Source organism: Geotrypetes seraphini, chromosome 1, assembly GCF_902459505.1.
Source record: "Geotrypetes seraphini chromosome 1, aGeoSer1.1, whole genome shotgun sequence".
NCBI classification, from domain to species: domain Eukaryota; kingdom Metazoa; phylum Chordata; class Amphibia; order Gymnophiona; family Dermophiidae; genus Geotrypetes; species Geotrypetes seraphini.
Window position 1 is genome coordinate 335,041,000 of NC_047084.1, and position 19,524 is coordinate 335,060,523.

The 19,524-nt window shown below is 44.5% G+C and overlaps 1 protein-coding gene across 1 annotated transcript in view; it reads left to right on the forward strand.

Annotated features, from left to right (window-relative positions):
* The window catches only part of SNCA (synuclein alpha), a 272,359-nt gene that overhangs the window by 311 nt on the left and 252,524 nt on the right, over nucleotides 1-19,524 (forward strand). The window lies entirely within an intron of this gene.

The following is a 19,524-nucleotide window of genomic DNA, read 5'->3' on the forward strand; positions in this document are numbered from 1 at the left end:
TAGAAGGGAGGTCAGGCAGGGAGTGAAGATTTTATGATCTCCCAATTATACTATTCCTCAGGTCTCAGTCCTGCTTATAATGTTACATCGTAAGGTGGAAAGATGAAAAGAAAAGAAAAAATACCCCGGAATCTGCAATATGGATACTTTTGAATTAAAAATGAGGAAAAGATAGAAAGAAATGATGACATTTCTTGGTATTCTGAAATTGTGTAGTCCTGTATGTATTTATGCAAAAATATAATATTCCTGTCTTCTTTTCACATTTTATTTTTAAATATATGCACCATATGGGGAGAGAAAGCAGGCAGGCACTGTTCCATTCTGCTTCTGTGAAATCATATCTGTTGATCTAAACTTGGATTATTAGCACCTCCTGGACCTTCAGGGAATAAGGGGGGGGGGGGAAATCCAGAGAAACAGCTTCTTGTTCTGAGCCGGCTGGGTTCATCCACACTACACACTCAGGAGCTAGCAGGCAGGAAAAGGGAAGAGGGAAACAGGTCAGACCTTGAGGGCAGGCTGCTAGAGAAACTGAACAAGAAGGGGGGAGGGGAGGGAGGGAGAGAGAGAAAGAGAGAGAGAGTCTGAGAAATCAAAGGGGCAAGGGCTTTCCAGTTATACAGGGAGTGCTGAAAGGTTCTCAGGCCAACCATGAAGAGAATGAGGTGGATATGGTTCAATCAATGATCTGAAACAATGTCCAAAAAAAAACAGAATTTCGTTTCTGCAAATTGTCACTTAACAAAATAAGATAACATTCTTTTCAGGGCTCAGAATTTAGGGAGTTGGTTGGTTGGGCTGAGAACTTTTCAGCACCCCCTTCTATTGCATTGTTCTCTTAACTTTCTTATAGAATGAATTTGAAACCCAGTTCTACACTGCAAGTGAACTGTCTGCGTTCAAAATGGGCTTGGGGCATTGTGAGGACTGCGCTGTAACCTAACCTTAGTGCCCCTTTCCACTCTTGTTCCCTGCCTTTCCCCCCCCCCCCTCCAAGAGGCATGGATGGCACAGCCTACTCAAACACCCAGTGGGAGCTGGTAGAAGGTGGGGACTGATATCTGTGGACATAGATAAAATGGCACATCCATTTTTTTAAAATTAAATTTCATATTTTCATCTTGTTAGTGTATATGGGGAAGGAAGAAGTCTTTTTTACATGTTACAGTTACGGCTGTGTTCTGACTGACTAAGATTTTAAAAATTATTGAAAACAATTGTTTGTTACAGCATTTTTGTGAAAGGGCCAAGGTTTTCAGTTTCACAGTGGGTTATTTTAATAGTACACTTCTCCCTCCGTATTCGCGGTTTCAGCATTCGCGGTTTCGATTATTCACGGTTTTTAGCTTGCTGGCTCCTCCCACCAAATCACATCAGCTTGCATAGAGAAATCGCTGATTCCAAGCGTTTACTGAGAAAATCGCCGATTCCCGGCACTTTCTTCACCGTGTGTTGCCTCTCCTTCAGGAACAGGCCAGGTCTCCCACCGTGTTATTCGCGGTTTCACCATATTCACAATGGTTTTTAATAGAAAACAGCGAATAACATATGAAAAAGTTATTCACGGTTTTTCCGTATTTGCGGTTCTGTTAATCCCCTATCACAGCGAAGGAGGGAGAAGTGTAGTTGTTTTTAAGATTTTGTTTTTATGCTCATATCTATAAACCGCCTAGTTGTAGAAGGTATATCAATTTTTAAAATAAATGAATAAAATAGATTTCTCATATGCTCCTTATGTGATTATCATTATCCCCCATTCACAAATAGAGGGTCACAGCTAGTGTCCACTGGTTCCCATCCTGATTCGAGCCCTGCCCAAGTTCTCGGGAATCATGAAGGTGGCACCCTGATAGTGTAGGAGGTGTCCAACATTGCCTGGTGTCTGAAGTTGGATTGTTGTAATTTGTTCCAATTTTAGAATCCACATTTCTTCTGAGTTCCTGTGATATTGCACTGAGTGCCCTGATGACAATAGGTAGAATTGTTGATTTATTTTCCAAGTTTTTGCAATTTCTGCTTACTAATTCTTTATCTTCCTCATTTCTGTCTCTCAGAATGCCTATACCGGTAAACCAAACAAGGCTTTTTTCAGTGACAGTAAAGTCTGGGGTGTTTTGTTAAGGATTTTGAAGTCCCATAATATTTTTGCTTGGGTATTTTCAATACCTTCATCCATAATTTCATATGTCTGGCAATTCTTATTTATTGTGAACCATATTTTTTGCAAATACACTGAGAGGTAGATAATCAAAATGAAATACATCTTTAAAAAACCCCCACCTAAATTGGCACTTGGACAACCTAAAAGACATGTCGTCCAAATGCCGATAATCGAAATGGGTTTTAGACGTATCTAAAGGCATCTTAGGCCTCTTGACTGCTGCTGTACATCCAGAGCGAAAAGGGGCATTTTTCAAGGAGTGGTTAGGGCAGAGGTGGGCGGGATGTGGGCCAACCAAACTTAGTCATCCTGCAGCAATAATCAAAAGTTTGACGAGACTGCCTAAACGGAATTTAAATGTTGCGACTTAAGCGATCTAAAAACAGGTATAAGTGCCCAGAAGGTATCCAAAGTGACCAGATAACCACTGCAGGGATAAAGCACTGATCCCATACACTCCCTCAGTGATCACTGACCCTCCCACTCCACCATAAAAATCAGATTGAAAACATACATACCTGCTTCCAGAACATTAGCACCTGGCTTAGCAAAGCCTAGTAGATCTGCACAGAGGTAGTCTAGGGGGTGAGCTAGTGAACCATAGAGAGGAGGAACCAGGCCCATAAGCCACTCTGAGCACTGCATTCATGGTGAAAAATTTGAACCCACCAAAAAACCCCTAAACCCTACTGAACTGTCATATAGGTGGCATCTGCAGCTATATAGGTGGCATATAGGCCATATAGGTTTACTGCCATATAGGTGGCATCTGCAGCCCTAATGTGCAGGTGGGTATAGTCGGTTTTGGGGGTGTTTTGGTGGGCTCACCATGACCTGCAAGGTAGTTGTGATGAGATGTTTATGTGGCACCCTTTTTGTAAAGTTCAAAGCAGAGCTCTGTAAGGTGCCCCACTACTCTGTTGCCATGTCTGGGTGGCCAGTCCATCACTTTGCTGACTCCTCCCATGTCCAAAATGTCTTATTTTAGGTGTTTTGAACTTGGATGATTTTTTTGGGATGAGAATGCAGTATAAAGATAGACGACTTGGCGGTCTGGACGATCAAACGGCTGGACGTATAATTAGGCGATTCTCAAAAAATATATATATATTGGACGTATTTTTCGAGAATGGACTTTAGATGCTGCCGACTTTAGGCGACTAGTGCCCTAGGCCCAAAACAGACTTAGGGCTCCTTTTATCAAGCTGCGCTAGCAGGGTTAGCGCGTCGGACATTTCATCACGTGCTAACCCCCGCGGCCGGCTAAAAAACTAACGCCGCGCATTAAACCCCTAGCGCAACTTGATAAAAGGACCCCTTAGACTTTATTTTTATTATGCCGCTCCATGAGGTTCATTTTCAAAAAAGATAGACGTCCAAAAAACAGCATAAACCAGCAATTGGATGTCTTACAAGACAAAACATCCAAGTGGGCATTCTCAAAGATGACTTTCTGGACGTCTAGCAGGACATCTAACCCACTGTGCATCCAGAGTAGAAATGGGAGAGTTGAGAGGTGGGGAATGGGCGGGATTAGACTTGGGCATCCTGCAGCTATAATCAAACCTATCCCTGGCTGTCTTGGATGGAACTTTAGAGGCTATCACCTAGACCTGTTTGAAAAGCATCAAAGTGTCAAAAGGGTACCCAAACTGACCAGACAACCACTGGAGGGATTAAGTAATGTCCCCCACACATTCCCCCAGTGGTCACTGACCCCCCTCCGACCCAAAATTTTAATAAAACTATATGCCTGGCTCTAGAACAGCAGCACATGGTATGGGAAAGCCTAGTAGAGCATCACACAAGTGTGTTAAGTAGTCAGGTGGCTGGGCTAGTGTACCATAGAGAGAAGAAGCCAGGGCCATAAGAACATAAGAAATGCCTCTGCTGGGTCAGACCCGAGGTCCATCGTGCCCAGCAGTCCACTCACGCGGTGGCCCAGCAGGTCCAGGACCTGTGCAGTAATCTTCTATCTATACCCCTCTATCCTCTTTTCCAGTAGGAATTTGTCCAATCCTTTCTTGAACCCCAGTACCCCATTCTAACTACTACATTAATGGTGGACAGTACGAGCCCACCAAAACCCTACAATACTGCTGTATAGGTGCTACCTACAGCCATAAGGGCTATTGGGGTGGTGGTCAGGTGGGTATAATAGGTTTTAGGGGAGATTTGCAGGACTCACCATACATTAGAAGGGGGTTATGGTGAGATGTACTTCTGGCACTGTTTATGTGAAATTCACAACAGGGCCTTCTAGTGTGGTCCAATGTTCTTTTGGTAGCTCTGTGTGGCCAGTCCATTAGAAGGCTGGCCCCTCCCATGTCCAAATGGGCTTCATTTGGACATTTTTCAACTTTAGATGGTTTTGTGATCGAAAATGGGGTGTAAAGTTAGACGTCCTGGTGGACAAGACATTTAACTAGATGATTAAAAAAAAATAAAAAAAAATAAATAAATTTGGACATCCAGATTTTAGCTTCTTTTATTTAACCATGTGAACATTCTTCAGTGCTGGACGGTTCCGGACCCTCTGGCATATTGGCATTGGCGGAACCAATTGCATCAGTTGGTCATTTGGGAGGCGCGAGATGCCAGAGGGTCTAGGAAACGAAAGATGTTGTTTTTGAATATATGGGAGCCTTATCTGCAAGTCTTACATCCTAAGGGTTGTAGTGGGGTTTTAAGATGGTTGTCCTAATTTGTTAGTTAGTTGAGTTGGGAGAGTAATGGTAAGTACTGGTGGGGCGGAGTGGAGAGTATCACTGGGGGGAGGAAAGGGGGAGGGTTTGAGGAGGGGAAATGGGGTGTATTGAAGGTTCTGACAATTAGTCAAAGATAGGATAAGTGGCTCAGGTGGGGGGAAGGGGTGGTGTGACATTTTTGGGGTTCATAAGAGTACAGGGCTTTGCAGTACCTTTCCACCTTCATTAATCTCACTTGCCCTATGTAGAGAAGGAAGGGGAGGGAGTTTGACTGATGTTACTCTTTTATTGTATATGCTTGTTCTATTATTTTATATGATGCATTATTATTTGTACTGTGCATCTTTGGGGTGCGCTGGTGTTGTATTTGCTGTGTTTGAATCAATAAAAATTGTTTGAACCTAACCACGTGAACATAAATGCATTCTCTATAGGTTTTTAGCATTTTATTATGGAAGTCCATATATTAACATATACTACCTCATTAGCATGCTGACACTATTAACATGCGTCATCAGTAGGTCCTATTGGATAAATGAAGTAGACAACACGTTAATGTATACTGTACTTTATTAAATGTAGCCCAAGCGATTTGGATGGTAAGACATTCAAAATGATATAAAAGCATTGTCAGTTTTAACATTTCAGTGCATTAGGTTATAAGGTTCCTCTTTGGTAAAGCTTAGCGTGTAATAATGGCATTTTTGTGTGTCATCTATAGCGAAACCCACTTTCATAAAACAAGTTTTGCAGCATATAACATGATTATCATACACTATTGTTGGTTAATAGATGTTGAAATAGGGGGAAGGAGCCACAGGTGCCATGGTACACACCCCCCCCCAACTTTGTAGCATAGCCGCTACCTGTAGTCATTATTCTGTCTCCTTCCTCCAGCTTCAACAATCAGCAGAGAGCCAGAATCGATATGACATATAACTTCTGACTGCCTGCTGATTGCCATGCGGATGTCTGCTGGGATATGGTACTAGCTCTTTCCCTCCACTTCATTCCAGGCCCTTTGACACTGATGCTACTGTAAAGTACAGTGGGCCACAGAAAAGTGGCCCACCTCCAGCAAAAGTATGACAAGATGAGCAAGTAATGGATTGTTTTTTATTCACTTACCCACAAGTTACAATAGATGGTGAAAGTGGTCCTCGTTCACGTCTATAGCATTCCACAGTCACTATTCGCTGTTCCAGGGAGAGCACCATCCTTCTGGCACCCGTTAGAGGCAGTCTACTTTTTCGTGGCCCACCCTGTAGAATGCCACTGCTTGCAGGGACCCTACCCCTTTGGTTGCCACCGATAGGTCATTTGGAGCCCAAAGGAGAAAGAAAGGTGGGACTAAGGAGAAGGCGAAAGATTCAGGGAGGGAATTGGAAGGGCTGGGGATGATAAAGATAATGACGATTAAAATCAGTGGTATAATCTTGGAGGCAGAGTTGGGATGGAGCTTGGGTATCTCCAGACAAAAGGGAATTCCACTGCCCCTGAGATAGCAGCCTAAAATGCAATTGTGATCACTTCTAGATATACATGAGTTACTATTGCTCCTAAATTATATAAGGTAACAAAAGTAAATCTGAAACCCATATTTACTTCTTCTTTTTTTATCAAATAACTTTATTATTTTCTTTTGATAACTCTTACAATATCATGACAGCAACCATGAAATAGCTACAAAATTTATACTGAAACAACAAAATGTTTCAAATTGTAGATTAAAACAATAGAAAAAGGCAATAGTACCATTGCAAAACAGAAAATCTCATAGCAAAGGAACAATGCATATTCCAGTGCAATAGTTGTGTCATGCTGAATGCTGGGGTATTCTCCCCATGCTCACGAGCAGTGAAGGAATCCACTCCAGCTTTTCAATTCCTCCTCCATCACCAAAGGACTTTTCTGCCCCCTTCAGTTTTTCCTTGTGCACATAAGGTAGAAGGAGTTTTTCTGATCTGCTCTGTATATTTCTTTTTTGTGTGTGCATGTTTTTCACGGATTTTAGTGCAGGGGGCTTAATAGGGCTCGTCAGGGTGCCATCCGCATTTCGCCTCCCTCCTTTTTTGTGGCTGTGGGGGGTTGAAGTTCAGTCAGACAGCCCAACTGGCAGCCTGAAGATTTCAGCATTGGAGGAACAGCTCCATTAAAGCTGTGATTTCTTCTTTGTCATCGACCCTGAGAAACCTCTCACATATAAATATAATGCACTTAGATTGACATTTTTTAAAAATATGCTTTGCACATTCAGTTCAATTAATTTTAAACAAAGAATAATTGCTTTTGCTGCTCATCAATTGAAATATAAAGTAACGCTTTATCTTAAGCCTAGCCCCAACGGGACCTGTTTCATGGGCTACAGCAGCTGCATCAGGGGTCATGCTTTAAATGGGCTTCATCTGAATTATAAAAAATGAAGCGAAAAAATAATGGAAGTCACACCAAAAAGAAAACAGCTCACTATCATCTCAATAGCAAACACTCACTGAAATAAGATTAGGCTCAGCTTAACATGATTTCTAATTAAAAATACCATTTAAACCATACATTTATATGGGTGAGTTAACATTAATCTCATGATGAATTCTCATTAATCTCTTTAATTTTCATTCATAATTAATTATCACATATGCTCTTCAAGACTCATTCAATATATCCAATGACTATCACTATTAACATATAAATAGTACTGTGCATATCACTTCTCACACCAACCCACACTTTTTTTCTGCTGTGGTACAAAGTCACATTCATCCATGACGTGGTTACTGTTTCAGAACCTTACAGTGATCCTGACCCACTAACCCCTCCCTCCCTTCAGCCCTGAAGCAGCAACGGCAGCAATCCTGACCCGCCAAGCCCCCTCCCCTCCCTCACCCAAAGCAGCCGCAGCAGCCGGTCAGTACAGGCAGCGCTGTAAACAGGCTACTCACGGCCAGCCCCGGCAGGCTCTTTCCTCTGCCACATGATGCAGCAAAAGCCCTGCTGGTGCTGGCTGCGAATAGCCTGTTTACAGCTCTGGCTCTGTTAACCGACTGCTGCTGCTTTGGGAAGGTGAGGGGGGGGGGGCTTGGCAAGTCAGGACCACTGCTGCTGCTGTTTTGGATAAGTGAGGGAGGGGGTTGGCAGATCAGGACCACTGCCGTTGCTGCTTTGGGGGCTGTAGGGAGGAATGGAGAGGGGGGGTTGTCCGGTCAGGACTGCTGGTGCTGCTTCGGGGGGCTGAAGTGAAGACAAATTTTTTTTTTTTTTTGCTGGTTGGGTGAGAGTCCCGGATAATAGGGATTCTACTGTATATCCCAATTTTCAGCCCTGCCTGCTAAATGGATATTGGTGTTGAAAATCCAGGATCGCTTTTCTGTCATCCTAAGTTATCCAGATAATGATAAATCTCAATACCCAGATGACATACAGTGCCGTCCCAGACCACCCCTGCACTCTCCAGATAGCTATGACGTGGTCTGTCTTTATTTATTTATTTATAATACTTCTATTCCGCACAATCAGTTAGTTTTTAGGTGGATTTCAGACGTACATACATGAGTTAACAAGGCATAACAATATAGCCTATACTTTTCACAAATCATAGTAACACTGAACATTACACAGCTATTCCTCGGCAGTGTAGTACAGTTCTACTTCAAGTCATCTTGAGTAGTATGCTTCTTTAAACAAGAATGTTTTCAGTGAGACCAGTGGCGCAGTAAGGGGGGGGGGCCCCAGGCGCCATCTTCCTCAGTGCACCGGCGCCCCTCCTCTTCTCTGCTCCCTCCCTTCCCACTCCTCCCCTTGCCGCGCATGTGCCCCTTCCCCCGTACCTTTTTAACTTCCATGCGAGCAGCCGCCAACTTGCTGCCTGCGTCAGATTCAGCGTTCTCTCTGATGTCCCAAGTTCATATGGTTCCAGTTCTTGGACCTGCTAGTTGGACTGGCCATGGCGCCATGCACCTTCACTGGCGTGATGGTGATAGCAGAAGCGCACCTCCGCAAGATGGGGATACAGGTGCATCGGTATCTGAATGATTGGCTGATAAGAGTTCCATCTGAATCCGAAGGAAGGTCAGCAGTGAAACATGTGGTTCAGCTACTGCAAAACTTGGACTGGGTAGTCAACTTCTGGAAGAGACACCTGGAGCCAACACATTTCTTGGAGTATCTGGGGGTTCTGTTCAATATAAAGGAGAACAAAATTTTTCTGACAAAAGGCCGCAGAACAAAGCTCATGCAACAGATAAGGGAGTTTTGGGACAGGTCTGCACTGACTGCAGGTGCTGAAGCCAATTGTAGTGACTATAGATGTGGTCCCCTGGGCAAGGGCACACTTGTGCCCACTCCAGGATGCACTTCTATCCCACTGGTGTCCACAAAGGGATGTGTTACATATGCATGTACCTTGGATAGTGGAGGCGAGATGCAGTCTGGAGCCTCAGTCCCTGGTTTGAAGAGTTCTTCTCCGCATCTCCTCATGGGTGATTCTGACTACAGATATCAGTCTCTATGGTTGGGGAGTGCATTGTGAAGGGTGCCCAATTCAGGGATGCTGGTCTCCCTCCCAGAAGTTGTTGATCAACTGGTTGGAACTGAGAGCCATACACCTGGCTTTGCAAGTGTCTGGGAGTGCACTGTGGAGCAAGGCTGTATGAGTTTTCTCAGGCAATACAACAGCGGTAGCTTATGTCAATCAGCATGAGAGCACCACCAGGAGTGCTCCTCTATGCCTGGAAGCTCAAATGTTGTTTTGGTGGGTGAGACCCACCTACTGGCTCTCTTGGCAGTGCATGTAGCAGGAGTGGAAGATGAGGAAGCAGATTATCTCAGCCGGAAGGCCCTAGATCCCATAGCATGGGCTCTATCTAAGGAGGCATTCAACAGCATTGTGAGTTGTTGGAGGCATCCAACATTCAATTTGATGGTGTCAGCGGCCATCAAGAAAGTGGCACAGTTCTTCAGTTGAACATACAAGCCAGGAAGCAATGGCTTAGATGCCCTGGTGCAACCATGGCCAAAGGCAGGGCTCTTTTATGTTTTCCCTCTGTGGCCCATCATAGGCAGAGTCCTCCAAAGAATAATGGTGCACCCAGGGCAGGTAGTTCTAGTCACACAAGACTGGCTGTGGTGTCCATGGTTTGCAGACCTTATCCATCTAAAGAGGGACCAGGATCTCAGCCTTCCATTCCATCCGGGTTTGGTTATGCAGGGCCCAGTTATCCTGCAGGATCTGGAGCACTTTGAGCTTATGACATAGTTCTTGAGCAGGCAATCTTAACATGTAAAAGCTATCTGGATGGGATGATTGCCACTCTCTTACGATCTAAGAATCAGTCAACATTGGCCACCTATGCAAAAGCCTGGAAGTGTTTTCAGGTCTGGTGTGTAAAGAAGAGTGAGGATCCAACTCCGATTTCTTCAGTCCTAGAATTCCTGCAGGAGGGACTTAAGAAAAGTCTGACGGTGGGCTCCTTCAAGGTTCAAGTAACAGGTTTTTCATATTTCAAACTACAAGTGCACAAAAAGTCCTTGGCTTCACATGCAGCTGTGGCCAGGTTTCTGAAAGGGGCTTTGAACTTGCGCCCTCCAGTGCAACACCCCTTTCCATTGTGGAACCTTAATTTTGCCCTGTGGGTGCTAGCTAAAGTTCCATATGAGCCACTGGAGTGGGCTTCATTGTTGGACCTCACAGTTAAGACAACGCTTTTAGTGGCGATCACTTCAGCTCGGTGGGTGTTGGAACTGCAGACCCTCTCCTGCAGGGAACCATTTCTCAAAATTTTGGAGTTGGGAATGATTTTGTGTACTATACCTTTTTTCTTGCAAAAGTGGTTTCCAGTTTTCATTTCAAACAAGAAGTACGGTTGCCCACCTTCACTTCCTTGAAATCCAAGACGACAAATAAAGTCTTGAAATTGTTAGATGCTTGTAGAATGCTTCTTCATTATCTAGAAGTGATGAATGATTTTCGACTGCCAGATCATCTCTTTGTGGTGGTAGGTGCAGCCTGTAAGGGTTGACCAGCTTCCAAAGTGACCATTTCAAGGTGGATTCATATGGCCATTTTGTTGGCCTATATCGGGAGTGAGAAGTTGAATGTATCCTTAAAGGCACATTCAACTAGGGGAGTAGCATCCTCCTGGATGGAGGCTACAGTAGTCTCTCCTGAGGAGATTTGCAGAGTGGCCAGATGGTCCTCTCTACGTACTTTCACAAAATTTTACAGAGTGGAAAGAGCAACTTTCTAATCACCTTTAAATTGGCCACCACCTTCGACTCCTGTGTTCTTTCAACAGGCTCATCTGTCCCACGCTAGATGCTTTTATATGTCCCAATGAGTTGCCTATTGCACTAGAAGGGAAGATCAGGAACTTATCTTGGTAATCTTCTTTCTAGTATATAGGCACCTCATTTTTGAAGCCTGACCTGTCAGATGTTCATTAGTCTGCTTACTGTCTCAGACAAGCCAGGAAGTCCAGTTTTCTTGTTCATTTCTTCATGTCATTTCATTTTCTATCGTATAAGGACAAGGATAGAGGAACATACTGCTACTTCATTGCATTCAGAAGGTATCCTGTAAAACTGTTAGTGCAGGTGGCACTTGAGTATTTAGCTAGTTCATTCCACCTCATTATATGCTAAATGTTTATATGTTCAATGTTTCCTGTTTTCGATATTTTGGGTTTTGGGTTATGAGCAGAACAGACTTATTTCTCAGGGAAAGTCTATGCACCCCTCTCTCTTATGTCTCCACTCTAGGACTGATCATCTGCTTTGATATGAACTGAGGAATCAGAGGACTGCCCAGAGAGATTGGAGGCAGAGTGAAGAAAATGCTAATGAGGCTATTATTATTATGGGAGAGGAATAACTATCCAAGAGTTCAGGAATGAGGTGCCTATTTACTAGAAAAAAAAAAAAAACCAACCAAGGCAATTACCTAATCTTCCCTTGGTATTAGAAAGGTGGGTATCGTAGGTTTGGGGGAGTTTTGGAGGGCTCACCTTAAATTGTGAGGGGGTTATGGTGAGATGCAATTCTGGCTCACAGCAGTGCCCTTTAAGGTGCACCACTGCTCTATTGGTATGTCTATGTGGTCAGTCCATTAGAATGCTGGCCCCTCTCACATTCTAATGGTCTGGATTAGGATGTTTTGAACTTGGGCGGTTTTGTGGTCAAAAATGGCAATTAAAGTTGGATAGCCTATGGGATGGATATCCTGGTGACCAGGACTTCTAAATAAACAATTTTAAAAAAATGGTGCACGTCTTGTGATGTTGCTGGTTTTGAAAATGGCCACTTCTCTACCTGACTTTGGACGTCTTACAGGAAATATTCAAAGGTGGACTTAGACGCCTTATCAAAATTGGCCCTCCATGTATACCAGGTCTAATATTTTATTTTCTGCTTGATCAAATTTTTTTTGCACCCACATATAATTTGATATCAGTATTTTACAGTTATGTCAGGTCAAAAGAATATACTGTAACTAGTATTTTAGCCCGTTACATTAATGGGTGCTAGAAGTCTGGTCGGCTCTCGTAGTCCCTTGCCTCCGCCCCCCCTTCCCTTTCCGCGGTCCCGACTCCAAACCTGCCAACTCCAGCAGCGTCTGCAGCACTGTACACACGCTGCTTCTAGGCCCTGAAGCAGCGTGTGTAGAGTGATGCAGACGCTGCTGGAGTCGGCAGGTTTGGAGTCGGGACTGCGGGAAGGGAAGGGAAGGGGGGGGGGCAGCAAGGCTAAGAACTTACTTTTACCAGAGCAGGGAGTCCAGTGCTGGCAGCCAGTCCTGCCGGCGAGTGTAGTTAGGTGCTGTAAGGCTGGGGACCCGCGCATGCGCACTCCTGCCACCACGGACCCACATCTCACGGAACAGGGAAAATGGAACCCGCAGGTAGGAGTGTGCATGCGCGGCTAGGGTTTTATTATATAGGATATTTGGTGCTAGAAAATTTTAAATTGAACAGTTATTGCATTCTGCAAAAATACTTTCCTACAATATAGGAGATATGAGGATGGACAGTCAGAATTAACCACTAAAATCTTAAGAGCATTACTCACAGAAATCATGGCACCAGTCAAAAGGGAGTGGATTTGTCCTGGCCTCTAGAAAATACTATTAAACTTAAACTTAGGGCCGGATTCTGAAAACTTTAACGCAGTCGCTAAACTGTTTACCGACGGTTTAGCCTGTAAGCATTTTAGCAGCGGATCAAAACAGATTATCTCTGTCAATAGTGAGCAATAACATGTAAATGGGCTCTCCAACATTGAAATGAGCCCTTCAGTGGATTCTTAAAAAATGCTGAACCATTTTCTAAAAGCGGTGTCGACTTTTGGTGACAAAAAAAAATGACTGGTCCAGAGGTACTGGTCAGTGTCAGAGACTGTTAGAAAGCCTGTGTTGTGATGCAGTGGGAGAGATGCCCATTCTCTCCCACTGTATCCCTTCCCCTGCAGTGGTGGCGACACCCCTCCCTGCAGCGGGAGAGATGCCCACACTCTCCCGCTGCCAAGAAATCCCAGCTGCGCTTCCCCCCCCCCAGCAGTGAGAGAGATGCCCACTCTCCCCCGTTGGCAAATCGCCCCCACCCCCCATAGAACACTCTCCCCTGCCTCCGATGCCCCTCCCCCTTACTTCCAAATTGATGCACAGAGGTACGCGGACTCCCTCCTCCCTGAAGTCCTGCGTCGTTGAAGATGGGCCTTCCCCTCTCTGGTGTATCTTGGGTGCACTAGGAAGGGGTCTAAGGCTCTGATTGACCAGGACGCCCCATAGGAGGAGCCTTAAGAGTCTGGGCCAATCAGAACCTTAGGCCCCTTCTCGGTGATTCTGGGGAGTGACCTAAGGCTCTGATTGGCCCAGGAATGGGCCTTAAACAACTTGGCTCAATCAGAGCCTCAGGCCCCTCCCTAGTGCATCCCATTTTCAATGAAGCAGGACTCCAGGGAAGAGGGAGTCCGTGTCCCTCTGTGCATCAATTTGCAGGGAAGGGGGAAGGGGCAACAGAGCTGGGAAGGAGGTATTTTATGGCAGGGAGGGGTCATTTGCCAGTGAGGGAGAGAGGGTATCTTTCCTGCTGCAGGTGGGTGCACAGTCAGGATTTCTTGGCAGCGGGAAAGTGTGGGCATCTCTCCCGCTGCAAGGTGGTGTGCGGCTGGGATTTCTTGGCTTTGGGAGAGTGTGGGCATCTCTACTGCTGCAGGGGTGCGTGGTCAAGATTTCTTGGCAGTGGGAGAGTATGAGCATCAATCCGCTGTTGTTGTGTTTATGTTTTTGTTTTTTTCTTGACGGCGTTTTTTCTGAGCATGTGCCCATCACTATCAACCTCATTTGCTTGCGTGATTTTTAAAGAATGTATCGCTTTTTTCAATTCGCTATCAAAGCGGCAGCGTTAGCAGACCTCCGCTTTGTAACGTGGGTTTATGAGAATCCTGGCCTTAATGATTCAAGTTGTACTGTGAATCACCCAACACCATTTCATTGTGAACTAAATACAAGATCAGGCTGTTCCAACCAGCATCAAAAGACAGCGACCCCCTGTTATCTGGCAGCATCACCCAGATTCAGAAAAAGCACAACCTAAGCGTCCGTTTCCATTTCCCCATGCAGAACCCCAAGACTTTTGCAGATAAATGTTGGCGTTCGTAGAGCAGACACAGTGACTTTTATCACAAAGCGACATTTTAATGGGCAGGTCAGGTTAGCTTTCAAGTCACAAAAAGGTCTGGAAAAAATGGCAATCATTTGATGCTGGCTTAAGGCATGACCCAGGTAAGACCAAAGCCCAGGGATAGTGAGAGCCTGCCTTAATGCTGTGTTCTCTTCTCTGACACAGATTCAAATGCAGTGATGCTAGCTACCATGCATAGATGGATGAGATTTGATACACTGCCTTTCTATAATTACAATCAAAGCAGTTCACATGTTATATACAGGTACTTTCTTTGTACCTGGGTCAATTTGGGTAAGTGACACGCCCAGAGTTACAAGGAGCTACAATGAGATTTGCACCTACTGTAGCTCATCTGATTTTCAGGTCACTCCACTAACCATTAGGCTACTCCTCTATTACTTTTTAATATATATTTACCTGTATACCACTTAGAATTTGAATAAGTGGAATATTAGAATTTCATAATGTGGTAAACACAGTGGTAAGTGCAAAACAAGTCTCATGTGATTGAAAGCACTACAAAGCAATGATTGGCTGAGGGCACTGGAAGACAAAGGTAGAGTCATGGGCATCACAGCCCTCTTAGCTTGCACTACTGGTGGGTAAGGAAGGAAAATGAAAAAAACGCACAAAATTAGATTGCTATAAGGCCTAGACCTTATGGAATTATGAATTCAGTACACCCTATGGGACAAATATTTTAAGTTATTTAGGAGATATTTGGCTTGGTCTATACAAGATAAACAGCACAGCTTTGAAAAGATACCTGCACACATGCCCAAGTTTTGCCTTCCATGCACTCTATTAACTAGCCCATAGAAGATATTCACCTACATACCTACATGCTTTTTTATTCACTTCTTAGAAATCTTATAATTCAATAATAATAGGTGGAATAAAATGTTTTTTAAAATACATACACATTAAGACCTGGGAGATTTCTGGCCTTTTGTCACATTCTTGTAAGTCACATTGTGGCCCATGAGACATATTTTGACACTTTTTGTATTGGAGCACAAGTTGAAAAGCTATCAAAAGCAACCTGTGCCATTTTTCTATATCAAATGCCATGAAAAGGAAATTAAAAAAAAAAAGCCTTCTGTTCTTTAAAACCATTGGTTGCACTTTCTTATGATAAAAGTCACTTTAAAAAAGACAGTATCAAATTCTTGGCAGGAGATCATGGTACTCACCTTTTCAAAAACATATAGTCAGCTGCTACAGTCTACCACATAACCTTATAAAAGCATCCCTATCCTACCAGTTTCTTCAGATTATCCTTCTTTTCTGGTTTACAGGATTGTCAAGTATTTTCTTGCTTAAAGACATTTGCAATAAGCACTGTACTTAGGCATGCATATTCTTGCACTCGTAATACTCCAGATATTACTGTTTGGTTTACTGATATAGTAATTCTGAGTGACAGTAATATGGGCAATTAGGAATTAGAAAAGGTTGCACAGTAGCGAGATTTGTAAATAGAAATTGCAAAAATATGGTACTTATTGTCATCAGGGCACTGGGTGCAATATCACAAGGACTCAGATGAAATTTGGACTCTAAAATTGGAACAAATTACAACAGTCCCACTAGAGACAGCAGCAGTAATTATCAGGTGGTATATTCATGATTTCTGGTATACAGCATTTTCAAGATACCATGAACGAACACTCTCCTATCGGGCAGCAGCCTGGGATAAAGATTTTAAGCAGCTCTTACTTACTTCAACGTCCTGCTTACATTTTAGAAGACAACTGAAAACTCATTTGTTCTCAAAATTTCTTGGTAATTTACCCTCCCCTCCCCCCTCCCATTTTACAAAACCGCAATAGCGGTTATTAGCGCAGGGAGCCATGCTGAATGCTCTTTCTAACTGATCCCTCTTGGCACTATGAGCGTTGGGAGCAGCGCGGAGCATTCAGCTCGGCTCCCTGCGCTAATAACCGCTATCGCAGTTTCGTAAAAGGGGGGGGGGGAGGTTAGTTTCTCAAGTTCTTTTATTGATGTAGGTTTACTTTATTCTGTTGTAAACTGCATAGAACTTTCTGGTTATGTGGTCTAGAAATTGATTTTATGTTATGTTTTCTTGTTTAAATACATTTGCAGTAAATACCATTCACACCAGGGGCATACTGGCTATAGAAACAATAGGGCAGTGGAGAAGGGCCCCCAGTTATTGGGGACCCACGCTATACTAGCTTCAATCTAATTTACACCCCACCTTTTTTTTTTTTACAAAACCATGAAAGCAGTTTTTAGTGCCAGCTGGCACGCTGAATGCTCTGCGCTGCTCCCAATGCTCATAGTGCCAAGAGGGATCAGTTAGAAAAGGTTTCAAGGGAGGAAGTTATGCTAGAGATAATGGGCCCAGCTTGGCACTATCTTTGTGTTGCTGCATCCAGGAATGCATGATATTCTGAGTGACATCAACACAAAATGGATCCTACAGCCCAAGTCACTCACCTGGGAACTAATTAGTGACTCGTGATAAATTTGGCTGCTGTAAAACTGTGAATTTTAATCACATCTTTTATCACCTCCTCTATGAGGATAATTTCATAACAGGATGCCTACATAAAATGTGTAAAACGGAGCCCTTTTTTATTTATAATTTTTGAAAATACTAAATTCAAATACTAACTTGAACAGAAAGTTAATAGGAAAGCAATACAAAAGTAGGCATAACTTTTTTATTAACTGACATAGGTCATTCAAATTGCACATGTTGGTAGAATAACTCTTCCTCTATACAAAGGTACTATGCAACATAGTCTCCATCGAACCCAACTTTCAAATCTTCTGTGAAAGAATTCAGGCGTGCACTGTCGTACCCACTTTTTCACAAACACTTTCACCTCATCTGTGTTATCAAATTATTTTCCCCGAAGACTGTCTTTCATTGGGTCTGAACAGGTGGAAGTCAGAGGGCACCAGATCTGGGCTGGACGGTGGATGGGGGGATCTCTGACCAGCCTAATCTCTTGATTTGTTGCCAAAGATGTGAGTGGTCACGCATTGTCATAGTGAATGTGGATCGTTTCCAGATTCTTGTTTGGTCTCTTCCTCCTAATGGCCTCTCTAAGCTTCTTGAATGTCTTAATATAGCGCTCGCTGGTCACGGTATGGCCAGTTTCAGAAAATCAAGGAGAATGATGCCCTTATCATCCATAAAACAGTCACCATGACCAATGGCGTAGTAAAGGGTGAGTGGTGACCGGGATGATGTTGCCCCTTCCCTTTCCCCATACCTTTTTAACTTCTCTGGTGTGAGCAGCATGCCCACGTTGGTGTCACTTCCTAGGTGCGGGTCCCGAAAATGACATCAGAGAGAGCGCCAATGCGGACAGCAACCTCATACCAGGGAAGTAAAAAAAAGGTACGGAGGAGGGCAAGGGGTGCACTTGTTGAGTAGGGGTGCAGTGCCCTTAGGAATACCATGCCCAGGGTGGACTGCCCTCCCACACCCCTCTTACTATGCCACTGACCATGACTTTCTTTCACTGGCTCTTGAACTTCTTAGGCCTTGGAGAAGAAGTGTGATGCCACTCCATGGACTGATTATTCATTTCTGGATCATAAATATACACCCACACTTCATCCCCTGTTACCAGATTGGAAAAAAAAATGTCTTCATTGGCTTCAAATGCTTCCAGCAAATCAGAGCAGACTTCCACCCTTCTCTCCTTCAAATTGGGTGTCAACTGGCGAGTTATCTACTTTGTACACACTTTACGATACCTTAAATCTTCCACCATCTTCTGTATGGCATTGCGACCGCAGTCTAATTCTGCAGAAAGCTCACGGATTGTGACTCATCTGTCAATGTGAATCAATCTGTCCACTTGCTGACAATTTGTGTGAGTGGACGCAGTTGATGGTCTCCCACTGCATGGTTTGTCCCAAATGCTAGTTTCAACTTCTTTCAACTTAGTCATCCATCTGTGCACATTACTCTTGTCAATGGTGCCATCTCCGTAAACATTCTGTAGCCTTCTGTGGATGTCAGATAGCCTACATCCCTCTTTCGTCAAGAACTCAATGATGGCACGTTGCTTCTGCTTGGAATCCATTATTCTGCAAAAAAGAAAAAGATTCTGAAATAGCTGTACAGAGGAAGAGATGCTCTACCAACATGCAGTGGCATACCAAGGGAGGGGACAGGGGGGGGCAGTCCGCCCCGGGTGCAGCCTTAGGGGGGGTGCACAGCCGGCCCTATCGCGCTCCCACCCTCCCAGCGAGAGCAGCAAACCTCCCTCCAGTAGCATCGGCTGCTTCACGGCTTTCTTCTCCCTCTGCTGCGTCACTGATGATGTCATCAGTGGCGCTTCACTGGCAGGAGAAAGCCGCAAAGCAGCCGACGCTCCAGGAGGGAGGTTTGCTGCTCTCGCTGGGAGGGTCGGAAAGGTTCACTTGTGGGGGGAGATAGGAGGGTCAGCGGGAGATCGGCTGGGAGGGGGGAGAAGCGGTCTACCTCGGTGCTCCAAGGCCTGGTGCCATTACCTTCTTCAGGCAGCAGCAGCTTTTACAATTCGCGCTGTTGCCGGCTTCAGGTCCTGCCTACTTCTTGTTTCATGAAGACAGGACCCGACAGAGAGGAAAGCCTGAAGCCAGCAACAGCAGTGAATTGTGAATGCTGCTGCTGCCCGATGAAGTTCAGGACGCCAGGCCTTGGGTGACAGAAGGAGGAAAGGGAGTAGAGGGGGAGAGAATTGGGGAGAGTGTTGCTGTACCCAACTGGAGGGAATGAAAGGAGATGCCAGGGCTTGGAGGGAAGAAGAGACACCAGGGCATGGAGGGAAGGAGGAAGGTATGCCAGATCAAGGAAAAAGGAAGAGGGAAAGATGTCAGAGCATGGAGGGGGAGGGATAGATGGAAGAAAAGGAAAGGATAGAGATGCCGGGAATCAGGGAAGGGATGATGCCAGACCATGAGGTGGGATGGAAAGAAAGGAGAAGAGAGAGATGCCAGAGTATAGGGG